A 14,509-nucleotide genomic window follows, 5' to 3' on the forward strand; every position below is an offset into this window, starting at 1 on the left:
TTGTTGTTGCAATCAGTAGTTGATACTAGTTTTCAATATAGACTGAAACCAAACTACAATTACTAACAGCATGCTCAAACTGCTCATTGACATCCAGTCTAAAATGCATCCTATTTTATCTCCAACACAACTTATAAAACACACATGAAATTCTAAGAAATTAAACATCAAAACAGAAACTAATGAGGTGTGGATCCAAGCATCATACAATAAAAGTTAACGTGTTGGGAAAGGATAAAATATTCTGTTCCTAATGCGCATACTTTGAATTTGAATTTCTTTGAAACTGTTTTAATGAGGAAACCTAAAGGAAAAATCTGTTTATAGTCATCTTTACCTCTTTATAAAACATCAACTGTTTGGCTTTAGTGAAATGGATCTTAAATTATGAGCACAGAGTTACAAAGAAAGAAGAAAAAAATGAGCGTGGATTTTAAGAGATGGTGATGAATGGTGTACAATTAACATTATATTATGATGCTATTTGTCTGGGGAACAAATAAGTGCTCTGCCCTGTAAGTTCCTTTAGAGATGCCTAAGGGAAATTTATGCACAGAGAATGGAGCAAGAAAAGTAACTCTTTGTCATAATTGGGAATTTAAGTATCACATCCCCAAAGCAAAAATCTAGTGAGTTAATCAGCCCCAAATATTTTACATCTTCTAAGCACTATTGTCAATGCTAGGGACAATGAGACGAGCACTCAACATGGTACCTGTCTTCTTGGAGCTTAAAGTTTATTGGGAAACATACAGACCAGACAAGTCACTTCAGACAATTAATTGAATAATTCAAACTGCACCAAGGCTGCAGGCAGCGTATGGGAGTGTCTGAGAGTGCACCTGATTCATTGTCAAGAGCTGAGAAGGGGGCTGCAATTAGGCTGAGACTCCAAGGGTGAGTAAGGGTGAGCCAGATGGAGACAGGAATATAGAGGAACCGTATGTTCGAAGGCCAGGAGGTGAGAAAAAAAGCATGAAAATTTTGAATTTACATAAATCCAGCATACTGAGTGAGGAGAGAGCGGCATAAAGAAAGTCTTCCGAGGTGGGCAAGGGCGAAATCATTCCGACCTTGCAAAGCCCTTTATGGTTTTTGGCTTTGTCTAAAGGTGACAGGGATCTATTGCCTGGGGGGAATAGTATACAATTTGCATTTTACAGAGAGCTTCCTAGCTTTAATGAGGAGAATAGGTTGGTTGGGAAAAAAAAATACTTGGAAGAGGGGAGAACAGTTAGGCCCCCACTTCGGTAGTTGGGGTGGATGAGTGACCCCATGGAATTCCTTACCTACCCTAGACTGACCTAGAAGCAAAGAAGCCCAAATTGTCAATCCTTCCCATCACCCTTAAGCCTAAACCCAAAGCAAGTTCATGTGGAAGCATTTAGTTGCAAGTTGTAAGAATGTGTTTGCCCGTGTTGTTTAAATTGTCCTCTGCTTTGTGTTCTGTGAAATATGTGTAGCCAGATTCAAGGACAAGTTTGAATCGGCATGAAATAAAATGCAAGTAGCCTGTCACTGCCTGAAAATCAAAACTCTAACACTGGCTATATTACTATATACTGCCTTGAAATCTACCCCTAAAATTACACAACTTTGGTTTTTTTTATGAAAATAATTAGCATATTTTATAATGCTTTTGCATTTTCAATAGCTATTTTAAATCTTCTCAGTAAGGAGGACTCTACCCAGTTGTATTAAATAAACCCCAACTTTGGATGAAGTGTGTGTGTGTGTGTGTGTATGTGTGTGTGCGCGCGCGAGTTGGGAGTGAGAGGGTGGGAAGGGCATAGGGATAAAGAATTTTTCAACCTTAGAGCCTAATAGTCAATTTTTAAAAAATTCAACAGAGATTGTGAATGCATTGACTGAATTGCATGTTGTTTTAAAACATGTAAGCCTGAGTGTGGTATCCTGTTCCCTAGCATTCATACTGCATAACTCTGAGATTAATGAGATTCCCTGGCTCAGTCGAGCTATGTGTCGAACTACTCAAGCCTTGGTAATAAAATACCAGGACTGAAGGAGTTCTGAAGTGGCCCTCCACTCAGATGGCATCTTCTGAAACCTTAAAATCTCTGGTCAGAATGTTGAGATCAAAAGTTTACAATTCTGAGTGATCCAACCAGCACCGTTAATCACTCTACCATGAGCGCCAATGGCCCCACCTTCTTGTTGATCCTTTAAATAGTAATCCTTGCTTGATTTATTTAAGTGGCATCTGGGGCTGCTCTTTCCATCAGTCTGAACAAACTGTTGACATGATGGTTGTGCACTTTCCTGGCAGAGGTCTGACTATTTGGATTCTGAAAGAATCACAGCCTACTTGTCGATGCACACTTGGGGTCTGCACACCCACGAATACATAAAATGTGTGTTTTTGAACTGGTAGTGGGGCAGCAGCAGGCACTGACAGAGATCCAAAAAGACTGAAGTCTAGTCTGCTCCCCCGGGGCGTTGTGAGAACCCTGCTGCTCTGATGTTGCAAACCTGGCTCCAGAGCCCATGCCGTGCACAGCCCCGGCCAGAAGGCAGGAGTGCCAAAGCCTCGGTCATTGGCCCCTTGGACTGGAGGACCATCAGATGCAGCTGCTCGCTACCCACCCTCCAAGTGGGCGACATTTGTGAGCTTCCTCCTGGGCGCTGTTTGTGGCTAGATATGCAGCTAGAGACCAAATAATTCTGAAACTGGAGGTTCTGATGTCTACACATGTAAGGTAAACATTTAAAATACGAAAGGAGCAGGTTTTTTAAAAAATTCACTAATTTAATGACAATAGTAATTAAGTCTAACTCTCTGGAGCACCTGCTTGCAAAAACAGGCTCCAAGCATTGGCTTACCTGGGACAGATGCTACTGAATGTTACATGTAGGTCAGAGGCAGATTGAGCTAGAAGCCTGTAATTGTTTGCTAAGGACTGAATCATGTGTGCTATGGTGACAGCGTGATACCCTGGTGGCTGCAGATACAGGGAGATTCAGCCATTAGTAGGCTTCTCCTCCGAGAACATCAACAGGCATCCACAGGAAAGCTTAGGAGGATCCTGGAGAAAGGTTTATCTGTGTTGCTGCCTGGGAGATGCAAACAGCAGTCACCGCCCAAAGTCTACAAGGATGCATCACGTCTACGTTCTCTATGGAAAGCTTTATTCTGCATGAGGAAGAACCACAAAAAGTTTGGCCTCAGTCATGGTAGAAAGCTATTGCACCCGAAGTATGAAGATGGGGGAAAAAATCTCTACCCTTGGAGAAGGAGAAGGGATGCACATTAGGCTCAAAATTATATTTACAGAGGAGCCAAGAAAACTGGTGAAAGCCATATCCCGAAGCCCAGGTCACAGTGCCTGCTTGATTGGGACTCACGCAGAGCAGCAGAGAATACTGCCACACTCCACTCCATGTGCCACACTAACAAGCGTGAAATAAAAATTATTGTCGGATACACCTGGGGGCTGTAGTAGGCAGATTTTCTTGAGGGAATAGCAGAAAGGAAAGGCCCATAGATGAACAGGGAAAAGACATTCAGGAAAAAAAGAGGGGGAGGCTCCTGGGTGCTTTAGTCGCTTCAGAGTCTGACTGCTGATTTTGGCTCAGGTCCTGATATCATGGTCCTGAGATCCAGCCCCGAGTTGTGCTCCATGCTGAGTGTGGAGCCTGCTTAAGATTCTCTCTCTCTCTCTCTCTCTCTCTCTCTCTCTCTCTCTCTCTGCCCCCTCTTTCCCTCTCTCTTTCTCTCTCCTTCTATCTCTCTCCCTCCCTCCCCCGATCACGCTGTCTCTCCCTCTCTTTCAAAAAAAAAAAAAAAGACATTCAGTAATAAAACCCTGGCAATCAGCTCACCATAGATAGATTTCAATTTCACTAGAGTAATTTGAAATCTCTTGTGCAGTGACAGTAATCACAGCAACAATAAAAACTTTAAACTCAGTCCAACTCTTAAAGAGACTAAAATGAATCCCCATACTATCAGAAGAAAAGGAAGATTCACCTCCAACCAAAAAGGATATTTATGCTAGCATCAACTGTCTTATGCATGTCTTGTATATACATACGTATACACATACATATAAGGCACAGAAAAAGTGATTAGCATGGGAAAGTTACAACAGAAAATGTAGAGTATGTCCAAGATAAAATAGATATCTTCCTCCAAAAGACGAAAACTATAAGAAAAAAGTAAATGGAAATTGGTGACCTACAAGATAGATCAGTAGAAGTTACCAAAAACCTGAAAGGTGAATAAAACAAAGCAAAACAAAATGAGCATCCAAGAGTTGTAGGAAGACACCAAATGGTCTAAAGAATTTGGTGGGGCCCTTGGGTGGCTCAGCCGGTTAAGAGTCAGGCTCTTGACCTGTTTCCGATTCTGTGTCTCCCTCTCTCTCTGCCCCTCCCCCGTTCATGCTCTGTCTTTCTCTGTCCCAAAAATAAATAAACGTTGAAAAAAAAAATTTAAAAAAAAAAAAAAAAAGAGTCAGGCTCTTGATTTCAGCTCAGGTCATGATCTCACAGTCCTGAGATCGAGCCCCATGTTGGGCTGCAAATATGGGATTCTCTTTCTGTCCCTGCCTCCCTTGCTCACTCTCTCTCTCTTTCTCTCTGTCTCTCTCTCTCAAACTAAATAAATAAACTTAAGAAATAAAGAATGTGTAATTGAAATTTCAGAATGAGAAGACAGAGAGAAATGAGTAGAAAAAATATTTGAAGAAATAATGGCATGGAGATAGATACAACCCACAAATCGAGGAAGCTCAGTGAGCACAAGACTCATGCATAATAACTTTAAAGACTTTAGCATGTCATATTCAAACAAACAAACAAACAAAAAAAGGAAAAGAGATAATATTGAGGGCAAAGAAAAAAGACACACTAACCAAAGTAAGATAAGAATAAGTATTTCAGCCAATTTTTTTAAGTTTATTTATTTTTGAAAGAGAGAGAGAGAGTGCACACACAGGGGAACAGCAGGGAAAGTGAGAGAATCCCAAGCAGACCCTGTGTCAATGCAATGCCTGACACAGGGCTCAATCTCACAAACTGTAAGATCAAGAGTCAAGACACTTAACCAACTGAGCCACCTAGGCGCCCCCAAAATTTCAGCAGGTTTTTTGTCACAATCCACGCGAACAAAAAGAAATAAAATGACATCCTTAAAGTGAAAAAAGAAAAAAACAAAATATCAACCCAGAATTCTATACAAAGAGAAAATATCCTACAACAGAGATGGAAAATTGAGACTATTTTTCAGTAAAATGATGGTTGAAGGAATTTGATGGCAGACCTTCTATATAAGAAGTGATAAAGAAAGCTCTTTGATAAGAAAGAGTATGATGTAGGTCAGATTTGGATCTACAGAAAAAAAATCAGTTTTTAGAAATGAAATAAATTAAGGTAAAATATAATATTTTGGGTTTTTATCTTTATAACTTACTGTTTAAAAGAAAATTAGTGGGGCGCCTGGGTGGCGCAGTCGGTTAAGCGTCCGACTTCAGCCAGGTCACGATCTCGCGGTCCGTGAGTTCGAGCCCCGCGTCGGGCTCTGGGCTGATGGCTCAGAACCTGGAGCCTGTTTCCGATTCTGTGTCTCCCTCTCTCTCTGCCCCTCCCCCGTTCATGCTCTGTGTCTCTCTCTGTCCCAAAAAGAAATAAACGTTGAAAAAAAAAAAAATTAAAAAATTAAAAGAAAATTAGTTACAATATAATGTATGTTAGTAGCGTGTGTGATAGTGAAATGCATAACAAAATGACACAAAAGATGGGGTGGAAAAAGTGGGAATATATAGTTATAAGGTCCATATTACTGCAGAAGTGATATATCAGTGTATGAATATTGGCTCAGATTACTTAAAATGAATATGGTAAAACCTAGGAAACTACTGACTTCATAAAGAAGAAGCATAAATAATAAGTCAATAGAAGAGAGAAAATAAAATCCTAAAAAAAGACATAAATTCAGAGAAGGCAGGCGATGAGGTGAAAACAATCAAAAAACAAATGGAAAAATAGAAAACATCTAGCAGATCTCCAATTATTTGCATCATATTAATAATAACTTTCAATGTGGATGGTTCAAACACATCAGTTAAATGACAGGGGTTGTCAAATTGGGATTCAAAAAGCTGGAATCAACTTTATGCTATCTATCTATGAGAAAAAGTGCTTTGGGAACATTGCTTTACTTTTGGGGTGTGAACTTCCTCCTAGTGAAGCTGAAGGAATTGCACGTGTAATCGCTAACTTGTCTTTCAGATTAAAGACTCTTGGTTCTATTCTTGTCAAACTTTGCACCTATAGGCAAAGAGGCTGGATATGATCTCTAATTTAATAAGCTCACAGTCTAAATTAAACAGTCCAGGAAATACATTCTAGAAAAAAAAAAAAAGATTGAAATGAGGACATATTCCTTGCTACTGGGACCATGATCAACATTAGACATCTTGCATATGGAGAAAAATTAACATTGGATTTATAATGTTGAGAATGGGTAGGAATTAGACACTGTAAGTGGTTCCTAAGAAAAAAAGAAATTGATTAACATGGCCCCTAATTCCAGCATAAAGAGTGGACTACAGGAAGTCTAAATTTGGAGACATTTAGTGCATGCTCACTATTAACACGTAATATGAATAACACAAATTTTGATGGCCTTTTGCACTTTTTACACTTACGATATGTCTCCTACAAAATAAGATTGTTCTCTTTGTCTTATCAAGCCCTTAAATTCTAAAATATTTTTAAAGTTTAATGGTGATATGCTTTCTTCAACTTTTTCTAGAATATTTAAAATCTAGGACGCCTAGGTGGCTCAGTTGGTTAAGAGTCCAACTCGATTTCGGCTCAGGTCCTAATCTCATGGTTTGTGAGTTAGAGCCCCATACTGGGCTCCACGCTGGTGGTGTAGAGCCTACTTGGGATTCTCCTCTCTTTCTGTCCCTTTCCCACTTGTACTCATGCTCTCTCTTTCTTTCTTTCTCAAAATGTATAAATAAACTTTAAAAAATAAAATAAAATAAAAATTAAGTTCATAGGTAGACGCATTTCTGATTTTAAGGGAGTTCTATGTAACAGATGATAATTTTTTTATTCGAATATAACTTTGTTTTCTTTTTTTTTATTTTTTTTTCAACGTTTATTTTTTATTTTTGGGACAGAGAGAGACAGGGCATGAACGGGGGAGGGGCAGAGAGAGAGGGAGACACAGAATCAGAAACAGGCTCCAGGCTCTGAGCCATCAGCCCAGAGCCTGACGCGGGGCTCGAACTCACAGACCGCGAGATCGTGACCTGGCTGAAGTCGGACGCCCAACCAACTGCGCCACCCAGGCGCCCCTAACTGTTTTCTTAACTTTTTAAATAGTTTTTAATTTATTAAGTTAGCCTAAAAGGTGTATTAGATCTTTCTCAAAAATCTGTATAATGATAACTTTTTTGAATTTTAAATAACACAAAACCAGTGCCTATAATCACAGGAAAATCAATGCAGATATAGTGTTGTTTAATTCTAATATGGTAGATTATTCATAAGAAGCTTTATATAGAAAGAAACCCAGTTTGCAATGGAAAACTATTTTCAATTTGGCCACAAGATGGTGATATCACAAAGCAATTCCAAAGATAAACCAAATTATAATTGTGTTCTTACTAAGCCCAGCCTTTAAATGTAACAATTCTCATCAGTCAGTGTCTTCTCCAAAGTATTTTGTATTTCATTGTCTGTCTCATGTCTTCATTTTTGGGCTTTCTTTGTCCCTGACCCCTACTGCGGATTGCTATCCCTTGAAAGAGATCTATTAAATCTATTGTCTTGAAAACTGTATGCAAGGTTGGCAAAATAATATGTTAAAAAGAAGAAACAATATACTTCTATTTGTATTCATTGTTGCTATTTATTTTCTTCTTGTTATTTAACAGAAAAATTATTTCCTTTTCCTGGACTTACAGTGTCAGTTAACGGAACAGTCACAACCTGAGCAAACACTTGGGAAAATAACAAGCTCAGAAACAAGCTAAAATAATATTTTCATTAATTCGGTCAGGTGCTTCTCTTTCCTCACCATCTGGATTTCCATGTGTTGAAAGGTTTGCCTAGCCAGCAGAGGCAACAAACAATTAAGGGCCTTCTCCAAGATACACAGAAACTGAAAGGAATTCTTAAAGCATCATTCACAGATGATTTGACATCCTTCATGCTGCATTCTGTGGTATTGTGTCAAAAGGGTGTGATTACTATTATTGTTTTATGAGGCTCAAAAAATTCAGGGTTTTAATGGTGCAACTCCTCTAGAATTCAAGTATAATATCTGAAGGTCCTAGAGACCCTCAGTGTGTCATTTAGAGGATAGCAATTTGAGGGTTTGTTGAAGCAAAGAATAAGTTGTACTAAAAATTGCAGAGGCTAATGGTCCAAAGATAAAAAATGAGACAGTCTATGCACTATAAAGATAACTCAATTTGTACCCTTAAAAAGAAAACTTAAATTTCTCCAAGTATTTATGGAAAATAATTTCTGCTATACTTGTTAGCAGAGAGCATATTCAGGAGACCTCTTCTGAATGAGGAGTGGGCAGATTTTTTCTGTTGAAACTACTCTGCCATTATAGCAAAAGTGGTCACGGCAAACAGGTGAGCCAATGAGGATGATGGTATTTCAATAAAGTTTAGTTACTAAAAATAAGTGGAATTAAATACTTAGGAATAAATTAGACAAAAGAAATGCAAGACTTGTACACTGAAAATTACAAAGCATTGCTCAAAGAAATTAAAGACCTCAATAAATGGAAGGTGTTGCAGTTCCATGGATCAAAAAACTTAATATTATTAAGAATACTCCCTAAATTAGACAATAATTGAATGGAATACGTATTAAAATCCCAAATAACTTTTTTAGTAATAGACAGGTTAATCCTGAAACTTATATGGACCAGAACAGCCAAAACAATCTTGAAAACAAGAACAAGTTGGCAGACTCACCACTCTTGATTTCAAACATAATACAAAACAATAATCAAGACCATTTGGTACTGGCATAAGGTACACATAGCAATTCTCTGGGCAGATAAAACTGAGTGAAACAACATCACTATTCTCAGGAACTCAGAGCAGATCTCTAAACAGAAATTTACATCTCGAATTCCACATTAACATTGTTGAAATTCATTCCTTGAAATATGTAATGAGAGCCAATTACGTACCAGGCACGTTACAAAGCACAGGCTTAAACAGGCAAGATTCTTACCCTTGCAGAACTCAGCCTCTTAGGAGAAGCAGATGAAATTCATATCAACAAATGCATGATTTCAATGAATGAATTCTGTTTCAAAGTTTTGAATATAATCACACAGTCGTGTGTGAGAGAGATATTTTAATTAGCATTTCTAAGTATTTTGTTGTTCATTAAGCCTGAAAATCTCCTACAACAAAATATCATACACACACATACACACACACAGACATACATAGCTATGTGATATTTCAGAACAGAGTAGAATGAAAAATACAGTCTCATATTTGATTTTTAATATTCCTAATAGTTGATGTTTAGTGAAACTTTGTATTGTAATAAAAAAGTGGTTTTGGGAAGCCTGGGTGGCGCAGTCGGTTAAGCGTCCGACTTCAGCCAGGTCACGATCTCGCGTTCCGTGAGTTCGAGCCCCGCGTCAGTCTCTGGGCTGATGGCTCAGAGCCTGGAGCCTGTTTCTGATTCTGTGTCTCCCTCTCTCTCTGCCCCTCCTCCGTTCATCCTCTGTCTCTCTCTGTCCCAAAAATAAATAAACGTTGAAAAAAAAATTTTTTTTTTAAATTAAAAAAAAAGTGGTTTTAAAAATTAAATTCACCTAATTTACATAATCTTGGTCAAAACAGTTACAGCCATAAAATGACAGGTTTTGATTAAACAGTATTTAATTGCAAAAATATAAAGTTCCACTTATCTGGATTCCCTCACTCTCCCATTCATCATTGATCTATTCACTAATTTAACAAAGATTCGATAAATGAACAATTACACCTGAGATACATGACATTTTTTTTTAAAGGTGCTTGGTGCTATGAAAACTTTCTCTTGCCAATAAATAATATCTTTGGGAAATGACTTACATATTTTCACACCTATAACTTGTCTCTATGTTTCCAATCTTAACTCAAACCAATAAATCTTAAACACTACTGCTGGATGAATTTTATCCTTAAGCGAAAATTAGGTAATGCCAATCTTCTGTTCATTTTTAACTTCCCCCTCTCCCCCAAAAGGAAAAGATTTCTTGTTATCATATTACAGATCTCCATCTATTTGATTCCAACCTGGTTTTAGTCCCCTCTCTCTTATCCTCACTCATGTGGGTTTATTTTTTCTATAAAAATCAAGATTGGGGAGCCTGGGTGGCTCAGTTGATTGAGTGTCTGACTTCAGCTCAGGTCAAGATCTCGCAGTTCATGAGTTCAAGCCCCTTGTCGGGCTCTGTGTTGATGGCTCAGAGCCTGGAGCCTGCTTCCGATTCTGTGTCTCCCTCTTTCTCTGTCCCTCTCCCTCTCACACTCTGTCTCTTTCTCTCAAAAGTAAAATAAACGTTAAAAAAATTATAAAACATCGAGATTGTCTTATTTGTTCCATGGACTCTAATGTTTTCTGCCCCAGGTGTGCCTTTGTTTATAATATTCTCCCTACCTGAACATTCTTATAATTTGAGCATAGATTGGGGGAACCTTCTCGGGCCATCTCAGAGTTAGCACGATGCTTTCACATTATGTTTATGTGGTGACTGCTGTTAATTAACTAATTGATTTCTCACATTCCTGTTGAATGGATGTTGAAACTGGTCTTCTGCAATAAGACCTCGCAAACAACACTACAGCCGAGAACATATATAAATGTGAGATATGAAGACTGGTAATTTCTACTGAATAAAAATAATAATATTTATTGAGTGCATATTAAACATTAACTTAGGCAAATCTCACAACAATCATATGAAGTACATCACTTTATGCCTATGTCTATGAGGAAACTGGAACACCCATGTACAGAACTTGTCCAATGGCCATATGATAGTAAATTGGGGACCAGGATACATACCCAGGCAGTCTAATTTCAAAGCCCACATTCAACCATGGCCATAATGCCAACATAGTGCCATAAAACAAAATCAATTTTAATCCACAAGGCAAAATGCATTCATGGCACCTGCAAAGAAATGCAGGTCTGTTGAAGTTGATTCTTAGTGACTGAGAACAATTCTGTTAGAAATTACATACTTTTATTAATGGCGGAATTCAACTTCCTACCCTGGAAATAGATTTCTACTGTTTTGTTTTCTAGCTATTGTTGAAGTAGGCAAATTGCTTAACTTTTGTAGGACTGTTTCCTCAGTCGGAAGGGCAGATAATAAAACCTGCCTCATATGATCATTGTAAGTGTTAACTGAAAGAATGAATGCAAAACTGCCCAGTACAGAACTAGGCAATTTACATACTACGTAACAAATTGCCTTAAAAAATTTGTGTAACAAATTGCCTCAAAATACAGTGGCTTGAAACAAAAAGCATTTATTTTTCTTTATTTCTGTGGGCCATCTGGGGGGGTCAGTTCATTGAAGTTGAGCATGGCTGGGCTTGACTCCAAGCTGCAGGTTGAAAGTCTGCCTTTATCTGTCTTGTCCTCCTTGGATCAGCAGGGTAGTCGGGGGCACATTCTGTTGTTGTTGTTTTTTAATGTTTATTTATTTTTGAGAGAGACAGAGTGTGAGCAGGGGAGGGGCAGAGAGAGAGGGATACACAGAATCTGAAGCAGGCTCCAGGCTTTGAGCTGTTAGCACACAGCCCTAGGCAGGGCTCCAACCCATGGACCACAAGATCATGACCTGAGCCGAAGTCAGATTGTTTACCTGACTGAGCCACCTAGGTGTCCCAGTTGGGGGCACATTCTTATCTCAATGATGGAAGAGCAAGAAAGCAAATCAAGCCAACCTTAAGCCTGTGCTTCCATTGTGTCTGCTTACATGCCATTGAACAGAGAAAGTCACATGGTTAAACATCAGGTCAAGGCACAGGAAATTGCACCCTGCTTCTGCTGGAGGGACCCCAAATTCACAAGGCAAAGAGTATGGAGAGGGAGAGGTGAAAATTGACTAAAATCTATTCTCTAACTCATAAACACTTTGCACAGATCTGTCATCTATAGAAGCCAAAATGATAGTGACAGTTCTTTCAATTGTCCTTCTTATAGTTAATACCATCAAAGATTATTCAAGGCATTTCCTGTGCTACAAATATTGCCTCAGGTATAGACTTTCCTTCCTTCTTTCCATCCTTCCTTCCTTCTTTCCTAAACTTTGACTAGAAAAATAAGAATAAAAGTTCAAATAAGTATTTTGTCCTCAATAATCATATCTAAAATATGTTACTGACAGTGATTATTACATCAGTTTGTCTCTTTCCCCAATATTTGAGATAATAAACTATAGCATTCTAAGTAATGATTTCACTGATCAAAATGTCTAATTAAAATAATAATAATCATTAGTTTTAGTGTGCTGTCATTGAGATCTTTAAGTTGGCATTACCTTGCTTAATACTATATTCTAAACCCCTGGTAATGTTCAGAATCTCTGACACAGAATTCTTATATATAGCAGCCTTTTTCTCTGCCTGAGAACTGAGCCACTGATAGAGCTGTAGAGAACATTCCTTAGTTATCTGGCAACATGGTGTTTCTCATACTGCAGCCCAGAATCAAAGACTTGCCCATTTGATGACAGGCTCTGCCAGAAGAGCTGAAGCCTTCCTAGCAGGACAGAGCCTTTATCAAGAAACTGAAGGCGCAAAAGCCCACCCGGGCACATGCTCTCTGCAGGCCTCTAGATCCCCAAATAAGGAGGTGATGGACAGGACCCGAGATCTCAATGTTCTTGGTACTTGCCCCCAAAAGTATCATTCTGAGAGGCCAAGAATATTGCTCTAAAGACTGTCTCCACCTCTTGGCAAGTTCAGGACTAAGGAATAGGGTCTAATACATGTCTAGAAATGAGTCTTTAGCCATAATCAGAGACATAAACATATAACCCAAAAAGTCTTAATCACAATATTAATTATAGTGTCATGTAAGAAAAAGAGTCTAAATGTCCATTACATAGTCAGGATTCACAAAACAGAATATAAGGATAGGAGCTGAGAGACAATAGCTTTATAACTGACTATATGAAAATGTTTACATTTTGGTGTATATAAATGATGGTATATTATGCAGTTTTAGAAATGTTTCGAGGAATGCTTCAAAGCTTTGAAAAGTCCCACAGTATAATACGAAATTTAAAAAAAACAAGACTATAGATGCGTCTAATATAACATTCAATATACATATGAAATTGAGATAGCCCCACAAAGAAAAGCATAAACATACTAACAAAAAATATGTTTAGAGCATGTAAGTTTTTTCTGTGTCTTGTGTCCATGAAATACAGCCAGACCAACACTAAACCACCCTACACACCTAGAAAAATGATTGGAGGATTAACACAACAATCTGCACAAACTGAACCACAGAATTCAGCAGGTACGTGGCGCGGAGAGGTGAACTTGGGGAAGGAAAAGCCGGCAGCAGGCAGAGAGAGGGCAGAGACTAGAGGGGGAGAATACGGTAAAAGCACCCCTCCCCAAAAGCAGCTGGAGAGAAAGTTGAAAATTGGAAACAGCCGCAGGGACTAAACTAAAAAGGGAGAAAGGAGAAAGAGGAGTGCAGAGTCTGCAACTCCACAGCTCAATACCTGTCGGTGCTCTGGTGGGAAGGCGAATCCCCAGGAACAGAGTGGGGTCCGGGAGGTTCTCAGACCACACGGGGAAAAGCGGTTCCACTGCTGGAAGGACATTTGGTGGAGACTATTGAAGCCACCTGGTCCCAGCAGACCCCAGAAAACGGCCACATTCGCTGGTGCTGAAACTAGGTTGTTAACGGTGAAGCCTGGTGCCAGATGTGTGTTGTGATTTTCCACAATCCCTGAAAAGCTGCTGCTATGCTATCTCGCGAACTTTTTCTGGGGGGGGGAGGGGAGGGGGGCTGGCACCTGGCCGCAGTCTCGGGGCACTGGCAGCAGCAGAGTCCAGCAGGCGTTCCTGGGTGCAGCCATTATTCGGCCATTGCTCGGTGAGACCCTCCCGCAGAGGGGCGGAATGGGTCAAAGCCGCTCTGGTCCTTCAGAAGTAAGGGGCCGGGGAAATAGCCACATCTGAGACAAAACTCAGGAAGAGAGGTACTGCCTGGGGCTTGGTCATGGACAGTGAAGGAGTGAGGAATGGACGAAAGCTGAAGACAGAGGACAGGTGCACGATTGCTAACTGCAGAGAACAGAGTTCCCATACTGGAGGCTGGATAGCTGGGTGACATCATTTTTTTCACCACTCCTGCGCATGCGCCTAGGCAACTAGGAGCAAGCTCTGCAACAATCCACCCCAGTATGCTAGCAGCGCCATCTAGTGGAGACCGGAGCCGTTACACTGAGCCCCGCCCAACTGGGCCAACT

At 39.5% G+C, this 14,509-nt stretch overlaps 1 long non-coding RNA gene across 1 annotated transcript in view; it reads right to left on the minus strand.

The window, feature by feature from the left end:
• The window catches only part of LOC147572497 (uncharacterized), a 158,557-nt gene extending 144,556 nt beyond the window's left edge, over positions 1-14,001 (minus strand). Inside the window, exon 1 of the long non-coding RNA XR_015245763.1 lies at positions 13,757-14,001. This is a non-coding gene — a long non-coding RNA (uncharacterized LOC147572497). The remainder of the gene's footprint in view (positions 1-13,756) is intronic.
• Positions 14,002-14,509: the final 508 nt, after the last annotated feature.

Source organism: Puma concolor, chromosome E4 (assembly GCF_028749965.1).
Source record: "Puma concolor isolate L17-30 chromosome E4, mPumCon1.1.hap2, whole genome shotgun sequence".
NCBI classification, from domain to species: Eukaryota; Metazoa; Chordata; class Mammalia; order Carnivora; family Felidae; genus Puma; species Puma concolor.